Below are 14,764 nucleotides of genomic sequence, written 5' to 3' on the forward strand. Positions count from 1 at the left end.
AGAAGGTGGAATGATGTCAAGATTCCAGCCTAACGTCGCTTTTTAGGGGATTTAACTCCCCGCAGGCACCCAAACCCACTTCCCCTTGCCTGGGAAAATTCCACCCAATGTATATATAGGTTTCAATACTTTAGGGATTCCTGATGACATTAATGCTCATTGCCACAAAATAGAGATGTAATCAGGTTTAAAAATCTGTTCATTTACTAATTTGAGCCTCATTTAGTAAGGAGGAAACTGAGGCATCTTCCAGCAGCAAGGAAGGACAATCATATCTGTCCTATCCTAGAAACTCCTAGTGATTAGATACAAGGGTTATTGGCAACAGCCTGGGAGCAGGCCATATGCCTGCTGTCTCAACTCTAGACATGTCAAACTAAGCTGACGAGGAAAGGATAACATTTTGGACAGTTTTAAAAAGAAAAATCACAGAAAAATCACAAGGGATTTTGTCTGTGCAGTTTATGTCAGATTACAATGTTCAGCGTATGGCAAAAATACAGTCTTATCACCAGCCAACTAACAGAATGATGCATTGATATTGAAGGACAAGTTAAAGTTAGTTACAGCTCACGTACATTTCCTTTATTAGATGTGGGTACTGAGTGATTGCTAACAATAAAAACAATCTGCAGCTACCAGTTTGAGAACCATGATTTACACCATGATATCAAAAGCTAGCAAAGTGAGCCAAAAATACAGCACCATTGATTACTATATGATGTCTATAAATGCTTAGCTTGTAGTACACTGTACTGTATATGGATTACAGAAAGCAACCAATCATGTATATATGTTTCACTTGTAAAAGAAAGGGCATGGAGCCTGTGGATTTGATGTCTTTGGAAACTGCCTTCCTTGCAGAATTAAAGCCTTTATCTCACAGAAATTTCTAGATTTACAATGTATTTTAATTGAGAATCGTTGGTCACTTAGTGTGGGAAAGGATCATGAAATTATGCACCAAGATTATAGCAGATAAAGTCACAAATGTTAACAATCCCATGTGATTCCCTAAAGCTTTGATGCAATGGGAGACAAAACTGACAATGACGATATATTATTTCAGATATAATTTCATCCTGTCCCAAAATTTGAACTGACCCGCTTTTAACTGCATCATTGAAAAGCAAAAATGTGGATTATAATGGTGTACATATGACTAGAATTATTTCCATAATTCGCTGTGTCCATTATATTATTGCAGTACAGAAGGATCTGCTATTTTGGGTGGTGGAAAGATTGATCGATTGCCTTCTTGCACTGTGTAGTTGTTTAATTGTTGCCTAGTTTTGTACTCTGCAGTCTCGTGCTGCATTGAACTGTCAATTGACTTGCTTGCTTGATCCCTTGGCTCCTTATTGCTCCAAATCAGAATAAAGATGGTGCAAGGTCTTGTTTGGAAGGTAGACAAAAAATATTTCATATGCAAAACATTGCTCCAAAGAACTCATCAAAGTGAAGTCAGTTAAATCACAGCTTCAGGCATATTTTCCATATATGGTGCTGAGCATACCAAAATGTGTTTTCCACAGACCTGTCAAACAGCTTGCCAAGTGGTGTCAAAATGTCTTCTGCCGAGGAAGTGTCCAAATTCCCACAAGACTGAATTTCACCTTCATTTTGACAGATGAACAAGACCAGAGCAACAGGGGGCTGAACTTCTGTCAAGCAACACTATTCTCTGAAAGACAATCTTACCATTTCATCCCTTCTTCTATGACCTACAGATTAAGGTTAGCCCATAGCTAGCCTTTATTAGTTCCAATGGATTTTTCTTATTTATTTTGATTATGTTGCACTCTGTATTGTACCACAGCACTATAAATAGCTCCGATTCGTCCTGATCAAAAAAGCACCACACACTTATTAATGGCCTTGGCATCTGTTCATTGTGTTATTTATTCATCAACAAATGGTGTTTTCAAGCACTAGTCGAAACAACTCTTGAAAGAATTTTCACTCTGCAATTCATGCTATTGATGGATAATGCAATGGTCCAGTACAAACCTCTCTTTACTATTCTGTTATTCTATACTTTGTGCGTGTACCTGCATTTATAATTAAGTCAAGTAAGAAAGAGATCAACATACACTCCATTAATCTGTGATTGATATCCTCGATTTTGCAGTCATTGGCAAACATTGCCGACAGATTTTAGCTGGCTTCTGCACTGGAACTTGAAGTGATTTGCAAACCATTTCACTGCAGTGTCCTTTACAGAGGATCTGGGACCAGTGTGTACAGGCAAGCAACTGTGTATCTCCTAACCAATCAGATTGAAGAATCTTTACTGAGACACACAGGGCTGGATTATCCCAGCCACGTTAAGACGGCACTGGAGGCAGGGGGGTGGGGGGGGGTTGTGGGGTGTGGTGGGGGAGGGCAGGAAAATAGGGCAGAGCCCCATTGGGATTGCTCTCTGATGCATTTCTACCACCAGGGATTTTCCAGCGGTTGGCTGGGAACCGGATCGGTTGCCTATTCCATGGAGATGAGCAGCCAATTAGTTCAATTAAGGCTCTACTAAGGGGCCTTTTTTTGTGCTGGCATTTTACCAACTTGGAGAACAATCCCCCCATGTGTTGAGGCCGCTGGCTAAATTGAGGCAGCCTCAAGGCAGAAGGCCAGGGGCCAATGGAGCCAGAGGCTCCATGCTCCAATGTCGGAGCCACGAGGATGAAAGACCGCAGCCCCATTTGTGAATAGGCCTGCAGAGGGGTTTCCCCTCCAATCCAATGGCCATACTGACTTCAGGCCTTTTAATTTATATCTTCAATGCAGGCAGCCTCCATGTTAAGGCGCCCTCGCACTCACTTTCCTGTCTCGGCAGCGCCCACCTCTCCTCGTAAGGCTACCAGCCTGACATTGCTGCGGGCCCTATATTGGGCCTGTAGCATCGGGAGCCTGCCCACTATCCTTAAGAGGATGGTAAATATAGAGGAGGCCAATTAGGAGGCCACCTATCAGAAGGATACGCAGGAGGGTGCACTGATGACATGGGCAGCCTTGGGGTCCCCATATGGACCTAACATTGTGTCCTGACGCCTGCTGGAAAATCCAGCCCGCAGAGTCGAAACTATGAAGTGTGAGTTAGAATATTTAATTCAATGACATATCATGTACAGAGGGTGAAATAAAGAGAGGGAAAGAAAGATGTGATCAAGAGATAAATATAAAGAGACAGAAAGTAAAAGTTGAAAAATGTATAATTTTTTTTGAATCTCCAGCAATAATTAAAACCTGAAGGAATGAAACTGGTAAAAATACATTTTCAGTACCAGAAAGATTGTTTGGCAGTAATTAAGACTTAACATGCCATTAAAAAATTACTTACACTGGAATGGATAAGTCCCAGCTTTTTCTGGCGTGTTTAGTTAGTATCTATCACCTAAGTACTGCGACTTCACGCCATTCTGTGTATTTCCATGCCAGGTCTCTCAGAAAGATAACAGTAAAGTGAAGCTTCTTGAGGAGTAGGGCAACTTGGACATCAACTGCCTAATTTCCATATTTAATTGCATGTCTGCAGTTGCTGGAAGTTGCTTTCTGATTTAGTCTTTAATAATGGAGTACTGTTAGTTTTGCCGCAATATCTTGTCCCATAATTTAGCTAGTCCAACAAAAAGCCATGATACCTAGTATCAAAGATATATCATGAAACTGAGCACAAGTGAGGTATGGCAGTAATGAGACACAAAGTTAATATCTTCCTCGCGATCATATAAGTAGACATTGCTGTAATAACTTCTAAAGCCTATGCTAATTCTAATTTGGCAGTCTATAAATTTCAAGGTTATAGAATGCAACCAGCATAACGACATTTTATTTCATACCAATTTATTTTCTGAGAGACATGTTGGGACATTTCTGTAAGAAGTGATAAAATGCTATGCAAATGCAAGTTCTTTCTTTCTTGCTCTATTAATGGCCTACCAACTAATCTGTAATGACCCATGTTTTAAAGGGGAATTGGCACCGTTTGGGAAAGGGAATTAATGGAGAAGAGCTGTGCATTACTTTCATTGTATTAATATGCACGTGTGGTGATGTACTTGGAACAGGACTGAGATTGTTTCATAAAGTGGAGATCACCATTGTGATATAAAAATCTATCTCTGCATTGCATGTTGATAAACAGAGCCCCTAAGGTTTCCATTCATTGTTTCTGGGCTGGTGGAATCCTTTTGATGAAGGGTTCTAACTTCCAACAGATCCAAAATGTCATTTTTTTCACTAAGGCAGGTACAAACATATTAATAACATGCCAGCTTGTGTATCATTGTGCCTATATCTCAGAATAAGAACACAACAATTTGTAGTTATGTAGCAAAACACAGAGGCATAATTAAAAAAACAAGCCAGGTAAGGATATATTATGAGGAGGTGCCCATAAGCTTGCTCAAAGAGATGAATTATAAGGAGGCCCTTAAAAGAAGGAGCGGGTTTAGGGAAGGGCGACCAGAGCATGGGTCCAATGTGGCTAAAGGCATGGCCGCCAACTATGGGACGAAGGGAGTCAGGGATGCAAAAGAGTCCATACTATACAACCTTGAGGTGAGCTTCTGACCCCAGAGGAACTGAAAGTCCTGGTGAGGGACGGTATAGGGCTGACGGAGGTGGTGCCCATAAGCTTGTTCAAAGAGACGAGTTATAAGGAGACTCTTAAAAGGAGGGATTAAGATATAATTTCAGTCCTCATTTGATATTTGGCTTTTAATTTAGAAAGTCCAAAATTCCGGCCAAAGAAATTGCAGCTTCATGCCGCCAGGAAAACCAATGCTTTCAGTCACAAAATCTACAGATATCAGATGCATGTTCACACTAGCCTATCAGAAAATATTGATACACATTGATCACTATATCCATTGAAGGATAGGTGCATACTGAACAGGAAACTTCCAGGAATCAAATATTGCCTACTAGAGCCATGTTCTTCCACTTTTCAACATACTACTCGACCTTGAGCTGAGCTTCTGACCCCAGCATGGACTCCATGGGCCACAGGGCCTCCTTCTATACCGTAACGATTCTATGACCATTAAATGTTACATTTAAAACTCATTGTAACTTTATGCAAGAAATCCCTAACCATCTGTGTTGTTTTGACAGTCACAGATTGCTCCAATTGCCAATCATGATGATGTTAAATAAAAGAGATTTTAAAATCCACAATAATATTAGACAAGTATTCAGAAATAAACCAAGTACTTCCTTCATTTGCCCAAATCAATTCACGACTCAGCCCAGTTCTCTTGACCTATTCATGGAAACAATAATTTGTTCCACAGTACATGGTAGTGTTCCATTAATTTGTTTAGAAACAGATATTGAGCAAGCCAACCAAAGACTCTGAACTTTTTTAATCAATAGTACGAGGTGATGATTTGCATGCATGTGAATTGTGTGGAAAGAATTGAGGTACTAGAACGTTGTACTGATAAAAAGACACACATGAATGCAATGCATATTGTGCACATTTCCTTCAAGTTTCACACTTAATTCCTGTTACATTTTCACTATCACTGCAAGCATTGCTACTGGAGATGTAAAAGAGTTGATAAACACTAGAATATAACAGTTTTGATGACATCAATTTGCATTGGGAAGCAAGATATTTAAAAGAAGGAACTATATGATCAGATGGTTACAGGGGAATGAGGGATTTGCCAATCTTGTGCTTTTCTCTCATGTATTGAACTGGAAATTGGATTCACAAAATATGGCTACAATGCGTCATGCCTTAGAAACATAACAATTGCAATTTTATATTTTGGTGATTTGTTTCAACCTTAAAATGAAAATACATTATTCTTAAAAAGATGGAACATGTAAAACCTTCATTCTTGCTTCCCTTCACTCTCCATTGCTTAAAACCATGCTAGATTTTTCAGCACAAATATTTCAGTGTCTATGGATTTCATGACTGAACGTATTACTTCATCATATCCAACGTACTAATGGCTTGATGAAAAGAAAATGAATCATGGAACAAGGCACCAGATTTGAAATACATAATTAGCAGAAAAGCACATTCACAATAGATACAGTCAATATACAGCCAACAAAATTAACTGTTGGTTCACGTTACTCAGCATCTTTAAAAGAATTTTGGTTCTCCAATATTCTTTTGAAACTGAATTCACAATGTTACAAGTGCTTCCTTTTTGAGGACTTAGGTTTCAAAACTGAAAAGGATTCCATAGATGCTGGTTTTATAAAAGAGGTCATCAGAAGGTCTTTTGGACTGAGCTTGTAAACAAACAATTACTGGAAGAATCAAGGAGTGCTAAAAACAAGCCCTTACTGGAAGGTACCTGTTTTTTTTACTTGGGGAGAGATGTGTACAAAGAAGTGACAAGTCAAGATTTATTAGGGGTCAGGAGGCTTGACTCCTGTGATGTTTTTGGTTTCACTTTGGACAGGTAGTTCGGATACGGACAGTGTTAAAAAGACAGCTGGAGAAAATTTGCCAAGGGAGCAAACCCCAACTCAGCTTGTTCCATCTTTTTAAAAAAAAAGCCTGCCAACTTTTACATCTCTTTACAAAGTGCTGAGAAGCAAGTGGAAGAAACTGCCTGAAACCTTTGTTGCTGCATTTTTTTTTTGGAAAGCCTGCCCAAACTGATTTTCAATGTCGCCGGACAAGAACTGTTCTAGGAAGATCCCAGTGACAGCCCGTCTACGCGTATTTGGGATGCCAAACAGAAACAAAGAATAGCTGGCATCTTTCCATATCTTCTCTTTTTTCTTCAAGAATTAGCAAGTATTTGGCCAAAGTATTCTTGTCTTTTTTTTTGTAATAGAGGTCGAAAGAGTAAATCTATTTTTCGGTTAACCGGTGGTATATGTGTGTGTGTGTGTGTGTGAGGGGCTAAGAAAAAAAGGAAACGTTTTTATTTCAATCTGTGTGTTAATGCTTTGCATCATTACTGGTTAAGACTTGATTTATAATAAACTGATAAATGTTGTTGTTTATTAAAGAAATCTGGTTGGTGTATTTTATTCTGGAATAAAAATAGAGTCTATGATTGATCACATCGGTAACTGGGAAAAAATGTAAATATATGCTGTGACCTGTGGAGAAGTGGAACTAGAAAAACAGTGCACTCCTCCCACCTTGCTCGTAACAACAGCCAAGTGTAGAACAAAACATTAGCTCTGAAACATCTATCAACAGTTATATTCAAGGGTGCCCTGATAGCGGGAAGTGGAAGTTATTTGCATTTGGACTTCAAACTGCTGGAAGAGTTTAATTAGAAAGGCAGCCAAAACCAAAGCTGATTTCAAAAAGGACTGTAGCAGTAAATGAGGCCATAGATCACAACATTGTCCTGATAATTCTTCAGTCAATGACAAATTTGACAATTTAAATTCCATGGTACAACCTCCAAACACCATAAAAAGCTGTTATTGTATGGAATGACATTCGTGGTGTCCCAGCCAATTAGGCACCAATAATTGTTTTTGTATTAGGATGTCTGTCACACATTGGAATACTTGTTATTTATCAATAAAGATCAATTTTAATCAGAGTAAATAATAGAAGAGTACCATATTCCAGTGTTTCACCATCAATTATCAAATCCCTGTTACATTTAAGACCGATCCAAAGTTTTGTTTGAGACACTGTCCCATTATTCTGTTTTAATGCTGCCCCTGCTCTTGCCATTAATGTTAATATTATTGACAGTTTTCAGTCTTTGTACAAAACTACAAGATTTCCTATGGTGTTGCACAGAATAGGAGAATGCGGTCACTCTCTTACTTGTCTTTCTTGTCTTCATGTTGCTGTTGCAGTGTGTCTCATTGCCTGCTTCTGTTTTTATCCTTCTCTTCTGTTTCACTCTCCTTATCTTTTTCCCTCCCTGTCCTCTTCTGCATTTGCCCCCATCACTTTCTTCTTCCATTTCAAGCAAAAGGTGGTGTGTGTTGTGTTGTGGTGTGGTGGTAAAAGGAGCAAATGGTTTCTGGCTGTAATTTCTGGCAGGGATTATGAGAAAATTGAGGTTTGTAGCCACGATCACCTTCCTTGACATTACTCATGCTGCCCCCAACTCCTATCTCTGTTGTGCCCCCTGCCTCGTCACATCCCCACTGTAATTCTCCCTTCCTACCATTCTTTCAACCCCATCATCCAACACCTCCAAACTCCTCTCCCCATTGCTCCACTGTCACTCAACTCACACTACTGCTCTATCCACTCCTCCCTTATTTTCACTCACTCACTCTATGGGCAAGTGATGAGAGGCCAAAGGCCTCCTCATGCAAACCTGTTTTCCTTTTCTCCTCCTCCCATCTTGCCCTCAACTTTTATCTGATTACCTCAAAAGAAGCTGAACATTTTTTTTACTGGAACACCCACAGGAAATACTTACATAGTAGTTTTCAACGCAACAGAAGGATTTTAATATATTCCATGGATTATCACTTCTAAGCTTTTATAGTTTGCACAAAAATTTCCAGCAGGCACCATCATGATCATTTACTGAAGGGGTGGACAGAAAGCTATGGCACTGGCAAGCACTTGGTGGTAAAGCAGTGCAACCATCTCAAAAGTATTTTAAAACATTGAAAATCATCCCTCTTTACAAGGGAATTGATTTGCCCGAGCTTCTGGCAGTTGGTTTGGGTGTTCAGGCAAGGCCCAGGCCTGGACATGCTGCTGGGAGTATCTTCCCAACTGCTGTTTGTGGGATCTTGCTCCATGAAAAATAGCTGCCACATTTACTTACATTACAACTGTAACTGCACTTCACAATGATAAGGCACTAAGTGCAATTCTTTTTTTAATCACAGGTGCCTGTACTTTTGCAGCTGTGACCTTCTTTCCATAACATCAATAACATTGGTTTCCAAGTCTTGATTGAATTAAATCTAGTTGGTCGATTCAAAAAATTGATACATTATCCCATCTGCAAGTACTCAATATTTTGACTAGTTTGCAGTTAATTGATTTCTCAAAATCATGAGATTCTAACTAGTTCTTGACGATCCAACCAAGTGGTACGTAAACAAAGCAAGAGAAACAAAAGAAACAAAATTAAAACAATGTTTTTTCTGTTAATAGGTCTGCATAAATAGTTTCATCATTTAGTCAGGATTGGCTGGTTCAATCTCACATCTTGAATAGTGAATCAACATATTCTCTGTCACCGTCGCAACTAACTCAGTGAAATAACTGCAAGATGAGCCACTGTACAGGTGTGTGCTATAAAAGTAGCTTCATTGCATACTTTGCAGTAAGTGCCATTTTTTAGATCAATGACATTGCAGTTTGCAGAATTGCAGATTCATTATCTACTTCATGGAATTTATACATATTCTACACTTGACAAACTGCTATCTGACTTTTTATAACTACTGCATAATAAAGAGAACATTGCCTGACATAAAGGTAGAATAGCATCATAAAGACCTTTACAGCAGGACCAAAATACTTCCAAGTATGGTCATTGAATTGATCATTAAATAGTGATCAAGCTGAGAGATTCATTTTCTCACATTCTGCTGCTCATTAATTTTGGATTGTTAAGCTTGGTATCTAACTTTAGATTCAGGTGGTCTGACCAGTGAAATGTGGTGGCATTTGAGTCAATTACATTCCTGCTTGCTAATGTTTATTCACACATATTTAAATAAGGAAGCTTGGATGCAGCCAGAAGTTCAAAAAGAACTAGTATGCTGGAACAGAAAATGACTGAATTAACAACGAATGCTTACTTTGAAAGTATATATTTTGCTTGTTTTTTTTTAAAAATTTCCAGAAAGAAAAGCACATAAAGACGATACCAAGAAAGTGACCACTTCCTCAGATGAACAAAAGAAAAATATTACAGACGCTCGAAATCTGAAATAAAAACAGAAAATGCTGGAAATACTCAGCAGGTCAGACAGCATCTGTGGAGAGAGAAACAGAGTTAATGTTTCAGGTCTGTGACCTTCCATCAGAACTGGGAACAGTTAGAAATGCAATATGTTTTCAGCAAGTGAAGGGGGGAGGGTGAGAAGAAAAACTAAAGGGAAAGTCTGTGATGGGGTAGAAGGCAGGAGAGATTAAGTGGCAAAAGGTTTCGTGGTGCAAGGCCAAAGGGAGTGGTAACGGGACAAGTAAAGAAACGTAACACGTATCTGGAGGAGGTGTGAATGGCAGGACCCTGAATAGCTGCCGTCTGAATGCCCTTTACCTCCTCCCTTCACACCGTCCAAGGCCCCAAGCACTCCTTCCAGGTGAAACCACGATTTAGGTTGGGGAGAGTTTAAACTAGATGTAGGCTGCACTTCAACAGGACAGGGACCAATATATTTGCAGGGAGGTTTGCTATTGCTGTTGGGGAGAGTTTAAACTAGCTTGGCGGGGATGAGAGCCTGAGTGTAGATTCAGAAGGAAGAGAAGTAATTCTAAAAATAGAAGACAGAAAATTAGTAAGCGAGTATGGAGGGTCAAGGAAACAAAGGATAGAAAATAGACAACAAAGGAGTTAATGGTATATACTTCACTGCAAGGAGTCTTGTGAATAAGGCAGATGGGCTGAGGGCACAGATAGACATTTGGAAGTAATGTGTCTTAAAGAAAGGTAAAAATTACAGCTCAATATTCCTGGTTACAGGGTTTTCAGATAGGATAAAGTTTTTCTTTAATTTTCAGTTTTCACCCCAGCACCAAACCACCCCCACCTCCCCACAACAATAACTTTTGGGCTTCATAACCCATATTACATCAGGCACTAGGTAATGTCCCTCCCCTGCTCCTTCATGCACCTGATAACCCCACCATGTCTCCTGCCCCCTCTCCCTCCCCTGCTTCTCCATGCAGCCGATCAACCCCATGCCTTCCCCACCATTGCCTGAGAAGATTCGCCCTTGCTGGTGCCGAGCCAAACCTCCATTCCACTGTTGGCCTTCCTTGTGCCGATGAGTTCAAGACTCAAAACCACTGACTTCAGACACAACTGCACAAAGCCGACTGGTGCACGTCATGTTTAAACGAAGGTGAACCGGGTGGTGTGGGAATATCATTCGCTGCTAACTTAATCTGGCAGGTAGGACTTAATTTGAACTAAGTGTCAGATAATGAGTCTTCATGGAATGGAAATGCATGCAAAGCTGCAATCCCCCACCATGCGGGGGGAACCCCGGACTGCCGCAAACAGGTTGCTGACTTAATCGCGATACAAAAACCTGCCTTCAGAAATCCGAAGAAACAACTCACGCCTAATTAAATCATCCCACACGCCACCAAAGCCGCTCTTGCTGGCCCCATAAAATTCCCCCCTTAGTGCAAAATTAGGGACAGTTTTGTCATTTGGGCTAGAATATAAAGGAGAGGAAGTTTTACCACAGCTGTACAAAGACCTGGTTAAACCACTTCTGGAGTACTGTGTACAGTTCTGGACGCCACACATTAGAAAGCATATATTGGCCTTGGAAGGAGTGCACTGAAGATTCACCAGAATGTTACCAGGGATCCAAAGATTAGATTACGAGGAGAGATTACATAAACTATGTTTGAATTCCCCGGAATTTAGAAGGTTACGGGATTATTTGACTTGATTGAGGTTCTTAGGATTTTGAAAGGAGTTGATAGGGTAGATAGAGAGAAACCTTTTTCTTTTGGTAGGGGAGGCTAGGACAAGGTGACATAACCTTAAAATCTGAGCTAGGCCATTCAGGGGAAATGTTAGGGAACATTTCACACAAAATTTGGTAGAAATGAGGAACTCTCTCCCACAAAAAGCAGTGCATGCTACCTCAATTAATAATTTTAAATCTCAGATTGATAAATTTTTGTTAGCCAGGGGTGTTCAGGGATATGGGGCCAAGGATGGTAAATTGAGTTGAGATACAGATCAGTCACGATATCAGTGAATGACAGAACAGTTTCAAGGGGCTGAATCACCTACTCCTTAAAATCTACCTCATTCTGCCCTAATATCACCTTATATGGCTTGGCATCTAATTTTGCTTTATAATGCTCCTGTAAAGCACCTTGGGACATTTTATTATATTTATATAGTGCCTTTAATGTAAGTTGTTGTTTTACCTTTTTATCATTAAGGTTTTTTGATATCCCTTGCCCTTTCTACAACAGTTTTTCTTTCTCACTACCCCACAACCTGTTTCTCTCCCTTTTTCCTTGGACTGTATTTTCTCCCTATATATTTTAGCTAAGCCATCTGCTATTATTCTAATAACTTTATTAATCCTGCTCTCCCTCTCAAACATAGACTTTCTCCCTCTCCCAGCTCAAGACAGCCACTTAAACAATTGCAGCTGCTTGCAGACAAAGGTTGGTTTGCAGGCAGTCAGTGTGAGATGTGAAGGACTGTGCATGGTGCATTTGTTTATGTGGGGAAAACCTAACTTTTGAAGGGCATTAATAAAAAGATTGAACAGGAGAGAGCAGGTGCTCTGAGGACAGACTAAGAACACAAGAGCTGCTGCAAGAGAAACAGCACAAAAGAGAATATTAAAAAAATCAACACTGTGAGCGAGACAAAGGCAGTGAGAAACAAAGACGTGCATGAAACAGAAGAAAGCACAGGGACAGAAGAGAATGAGAACATAAATGAAGCTAATAGGATAGCATAAGGGAAATGAGAATGCAAGTTAAAGAGTGGCAGATAAAGAGAAAATACAAAAAAGGGGAAACAACTAATGGACACAGCACATAAACCGAATTATCAACAGAGATAGAGCTGAGCAAAATGAACATTTTCAGAAGAAAAAAGCCTTTTATAAATTAAAATTTTGTTACTGTAATTAACTGGAATCTTTAAGAAAACTTTGCTTCATCACAAATATTCTTTTGTTCTTTTGGGCCTCCTTATCTCGAGAGACAATGGATACGCGCCTGGAGGTGGTCAGTGGTTTGTGAAGCAGCGCCTGGAGTGGCTATAAAGGCCAATTCTGGAGTGACAGGCTCTTCCACAGGTGCTGCAGAGAAATTTGTTTGTTGGGGCTGTTGCACAGTTGGCTCTCCCCTTGCGCCTCTGTCTTTTTTCCTGCCAACTACTAAGTCTCTTCGACTCGCCACAATTTAGCCCTGTCTTTATGGCTGCCCGCCAGCTCTGGCGAATGCTGGCAACTGACTCCCACGACTTGTGATCAATGTCACACGATTTCATGTCGCGTTTGCATACGTCTTTATAACGGAGACATGGACGGCCGGTGGGTCTGATACCAGTGGCGAGCTCGCTGTACAATGTGTCTTTGGGGATCCTGCCATCTTCCATGCGGCTCACATGGCCAAGCCATCTCAAGCGCCGCTGACTCAGTAGTGTGTATAAGCTGGGGATGTTGGCCGCTTCAAGGACAAATATATCAACATAATTATATCCCTAGTATAGTGTTTTATTAAATATTACATTCATATTTATGATACTTTTTATTAAGCTGTGCAGGTTGAGTGGCTCACTTTAATTCTTAGATCGCTGGCAGTTCCAGGGAAATCAATCTCTGTGACCCAGTTGGTTCATTGTATTTTAAGCTTAAGTACCATGACATTGAAATCAACACCTAGCTATTGTAAAATTACTCAGAAACATCCAGAGTACATTTGCAACTGTAATGTTAACCCTGAAATACAAAAATAAGTAAACACTTCAATTGTCCTCATCACGTTCTTCCTTTCTCCCTCTTCTCTATTTTTTCATATTCTTTTTTAAATGTCAATTTTCTTCTTTTTCTCTTACTTTATCATTTCTGCACTTCCTATTCTTCCAAAATGCTGAACATTAAAACACTACTTTTTTGCTTCTTCTCCCTGTTTCTTACATCCCATGTTGATGGTAGGAGCATAAATTACTACATTTTGATTAACAACTAGCTCCAAAAGCCTTTGAAAACCAAGATGGACATAGCCATGTCAACGTATGATTTCAGCAGTCCGCATGTTGTTGCTAAGAGAAATGAGCCTACAAGACAACTGCCCCTAATTGGCAATCTTACAGAGATGTCTAATTTGCTCTTAAAAACCTCATTATGTGTTAAATCACAGTTAATGCTTTTCTGCTGTTTTGTTAAGTGCATTTGCAGTAACAGTTAAATTTGCTCTGTGGATCATCTTCACTTTCTCACCCAGTGAGATGCACAGTAAGTTCCCACAAATAGCAATGTGATAATAACCAGATAATCTGTTTTTGTGATGTTGATTGAGGGATAAATATTGGTCAGGACACAGGCAATAACTCTCTTGCTCGTCTTCAAACAGTGCCACGGGATCTTTTACATCCACCTGAGGGAGCAGATGGCGCTTTGGTTTAATGTCTCATCCAAAAGACAGCGCCTCTGACAGTGCAGCACTCCCTTTGTGCTGCACTGGGAGTATCAGCCTAGATTATGGGTTTGAGTCTCTGGAATGGAATTTGAACGCACAACTTTCAAATTCAGATGTAAAAGTGCTATCCACTGATCCACAGCAGACATGAACAAGCTTGACAGCATGATCTTTTGTGTCCTTTAGAAGGGATTGAACTATGTGATGTGCATCCCACACATTCTGCAGTGCTCAATATACTGCAATGAGTGATCAGTTGTTAAAGCCCAGCATGCAGACCCATACATGGAATGCACAAGTCTGTAAATTTTTGATCAGGGAAGATGCAAAATACTTAGGGACGCTACTATCTTATGGCATGAATTCAATGCAAAAATACTCGGGGAAAGCACTAATTTTAACAGAGACCATTACCATTAAGGGTAATGCATTCACTTACAATATTTACTGAATTTTATGATATGCAGTATGCAGATAAGATCTATA

The 14,764-nt window shown here is 39.9% G+C and overlaps 1 protein-coding gene across 3 annotated transcripts in view; it reads right to left on the reverse strand.

The window, feature by feature from the left end:
• The window catches only part of tmem117 (transmembrane protein 117), a 307,799-nt gene that overhangs the window by 177,326 nt on the left and 115,709 nt on the right, over window positions 1–14,764 (reverse strand). The gene's annotated exons all lie outside the window — the stretch shown is intronic.

The sequence above is a fragment of the Heterodontus francisci genome, chromosome 18 (genome assembly GCF_036365525.1).
Source record: "Heterodontus francisci isolate sHetFra1 chromosome 18, sHetFra1.hap1, whole genome shotgun sequence".
NCBI lineage: Eukaryota > Metazoa > Chordata > Chondrichthyes > Heterodontiformes > Heterodontidae > Heterodontus > Heterodontus francisci.